The sequence below is a fragment of the Adelges cooleyi genome, unplaced genomic scaffold (genome assembly GCF_023614345.1).
Source record: "Adelges cooleyi isolate 19-005CV unplaced genomic scaffold, UGA_ACOO_1.1 ACOO_flye_CR_arks_rails_tigmint_CR_PRNA_36, whole genome shotgun sequence".
In the NCBI taxonomy this organism is placed as follows: Eukaryota; Metazoa; Arthropoda; class Insecta; order Hemiptera; family Adelgidae; genus Adelges; species Adelges cooleyi.
Window position 1 is genome coordinate 93,350 of NW_026096035.1, and position 3,605 is coordinate 96,954.

At 35.3% G+C, this 3,605-nt stretch overlaps 1 long non-coding RNA gene across 1 annotated transcript; it reads left to right on the forward strand.

Moving 5' to 3' along the window:
* Positions 1 to 2,056: 2,056 nt before the first annotated feature.
* Positions 2,057 to 2,896, forward strand: LOC126840134 (uncharacterized). The gene is made up of 3 exons (XR_007686050.1): positions 2,057 to 2,110; positions 2,184 to 2,271; positions 2,816 to 2,896. It is a non-coding gene; the product is annotated as an uncharacterized LOC126840134 (long non-coding RNA).
* Positions 2,897 to 3,605: the final 709 nt, after the last annotated feature.

The following is a 3,605-nucleotide window of genomic DNA, read 5'->3' on the forward strand; positions in this document are numbered from 1 at the left end:
GTCATATGTCTGATGTAATTTTTAAAAAATGAAATGGCACTCATTTACATATCATAAAATATTAATAAAATGTTTGTACATCTAAAATATACTGAGTTACGTCTATCTATTTTTGACCCTATTCGTTGGCAGCGGGGGCACGCTGCACCTTAACTATCGATTCATTGTTTTTCACAAACGCGTCGTACGCAAACACACGGTGAACGACACTCCACTGCGCTATAGTGATAACTAAATGGCATTATCTGACGGATCGAATGAGCTTATCTAGACCTGCCTACTCCCATTCAATGTTGAGAAAAACCCATCTATTTTTGTCCCTATTTCCGTGGCCCACCCTGTATTATATTGTATTAAACTTATATATATACATTATAATAATAATGTACGATTGTGTTAAATGAAAGCGACATCCATGTATGTTTATCCGAGACCAAATAGCGAGCGAGTGCTAAAACACTCGGATATCTGCCGTCCTCATTATCAATGCTAATTCCACATGCTGACAAGAAACCTCGTCATGGCAATTTATGCAATTTGGTAAAAGTGGTAGAAACCCTAAAATGTTAATATTCCCGTGATTGTATTGATTCGGACGCTGTTTGCATTTCATACCGATGACGAGAAGCTTGGCGCAGCTTACATGTAGGTACTAACCTTTTTCCACTTGATAAAAACTCGGGCGCAGTTTACACATACGTTTTTTAAACCAAATTATAAACGAGGCGCGGTTTACGTATGCCCAAAAACTCAATAGATAATCGTTTTCTTGCACCCGGCCTTAAAGGTGCGCGTCCACAAGTCCGCATCGGACGGATTTTAGTGTGCTATAGCCAATACTGGAAAAATTGTACATCCGGTTGAAACGACCCGTCCGATGCGGACATATGGACGCTTGCCTTAACACGTAAAGATTGTCAGCTGGCCCTGGACAAGCGGAGTTGTGTGTGCGACCGTTTCCCTAAGTGTGACAATGAATTATTTTTGAAATTCATACGTACGGATTGTAACCACCGAGAGCAGCAATAGTCAACCAGGTAGGCACAACCGAACCCCGCCACAAATCCGCCGGTCGCATACAATTTAAGTGACATCATGTTTCACAAAATCGAGTATGTTGCTGAGACGTGATGACGAATAACGAAAAACTGAATACTGTTATAAGAATAACGAAAAACTGAATACTGTTATAAGAATAACGTAAAACTGAATTCTGTTATATAATAATAAATAACAACCAATAATACCTAACAATGATTTAAAAAGCCATTATTATTATTTATTCTATTCGGATAGCTTTTAATCAGCTGTTAAAATTCCGAGCTTTTTAAAAACCCAAAAATGTTTTTTTTAATACATTTCATAACCAATACTCTTTAATGTCTATACAAATGACCAGACCATTATGGGAACTACTCGTCGTTTCCTGAATGCCGACGATTTAGCGATAACTGCGCAGGGGAAAACTTTCAGTGAAGTGGAACACACACTCGCACATGCGCTGGAGAAATTGGACAGATTCTATACACAGAACTCACTAAAACCCAACCGAGCAAAAACGCAAATAAGTGTATTCCAGCACAACCAAAATAGGTTATTTTTTGTTCGCGGCTTTTGGCGATTTAAATAAAAATTGTAACATTTGAATTTAAAAAACTAGTAAACGAGTAAAACAACATTTTTTTTTACTATGTAATAGTCATAATATGTCATAAGTGTAATTAATCATTAACGTGTATTAATAGTCCTACAACTTTACAGGTTGAATTCTAAAATAGTGCAATTATACAAAACAAATGTGTAATTCAATCACCTGTACGAGAAGTATAATAAATGATGTAAAACATAAAAATAAATAACATTTATATTCGCAATTTGAAGAAAATCCGTCACGCCTTTACTGTGACCTGCCCTTGTTAGAAAATGGCTGCTGTTTTTCGTTTACACAATAGCGTTCAATCAGAAGGTCCCATTTGAGCGCACGCACGTGATAGGCGGGTGTACGACAAAATTTAATGTTAGGTATAAATTCAGGGTTGGACTAGCTCACCGGACATCTCAGTTTAAAAACGTTGGGCCTCCTTGTTCAAAAGTTGTATTCAATGATTCAGTAAGTGAATAAATCGATTTTTTTTAGTAATTACATTAATTTGACGGTGTTTAATATTATGATGTAATATAAGGATGAACCGACAGACATACATACAGGCTGACATTACTGGACTGGACAATTTTCATCCTGTTAATTCAATAGAAATATTAAACATTCCAGTAAGTAAATGAATTAACAGTTTTATAATTTATTTGAATTTAATTGTTTAAAAAATAAAATGTTTACCTATACGATCAGTCAAAATTCAAGGGCTCACCAGAAAAAACAGACATGTCTATTTTTATGACATGTAGCGAAGATTTTTAGCGAAGATTAAAGAACGAGTAACAGTAGATCAGAAGAGCCAAAGGAGAATTTTTTTTGCATTTTTTGTTAATTTTTTTTTAAGACTTTTTAACGGGCACTCGAGTGGGCACCGTATGAAATGCGATATCTGTAATAATAATCCAAATTTGCCTCTTTCCAAAGACAAAAGTCCTATTTATTCGAGCCGTGTTCGGAATAGTAAATGCAGCTAAATTGTCTACATCCAGCCGTGTACCGGATAATAAATCCTTTTGGGGTTCTCTAATTGGATTTGTCGGGCAGCACGGGGTAGGAATTGTTTACAACAGTAATTAAGGTCGACGACGCGCCTGCTAAATCAATATTCGAAAATGTTTTCATATTATATAGTCATAATTCATATATCTATTTGAATAGGTATCGTTTGGTATGAACGACCAAAGCAAATTAGACAACGAATCAATGCTGGACAATACTGCATTCCAACCCATATAACGGACATTTTTCAGTTCAGTTTTTTTTAAAAATATTATACCTAAAATTTTGTCATTTTGTACGTGGAAGCAAATGAGCTGGAAAGAGAGAGAGAGAAGGAGGGATAAACAGGGATAAACAGGGATATTGATAGCATCGTAAAAAAAGGAAACGATCCGGAAAATATTAAACCGGAATGGGGCGAGACCATAAAATAAAGGTCTACAAAAGTTAGATAAGGGCAGATCATGACCGAGTCGTGCATTCAGAATACATTATATTGTTTGTTTAATCTCTCGAATATAGAGTGCACTCTTATCTTGTCAGTGTTTTAAATATGTTATATTTTGTTAGTTTGTCCTATCTCATAATATTCTAGTTTAAAGCCACCTTGATCGAATTCTCTGACCTAAAGACGGCTTACCCGCGACATTTACGCATTTACTTGAAAATAAATAAGAAAAAGTTCAATTTTGTCAAATTATTTTTGTTATATTACTTGTCCACCCTCTGATTGGGGTTCGTTTTATTAGTTACCACGTTCAATCGTTCTGACTGCATTTTTTTTTTTAATGTCAATGGAGTTTTTTTTTTTGACATGGACATGTCTTATGGCAGGGGGTCGTTCACAGTGCTGACGTCATTAAGTATATATATATATATATATTTCTTCTGTCCGTGTGTAAGTATGCAAACTCCTCTCGATTAATGACTTCAATATTTTTTAAAAATT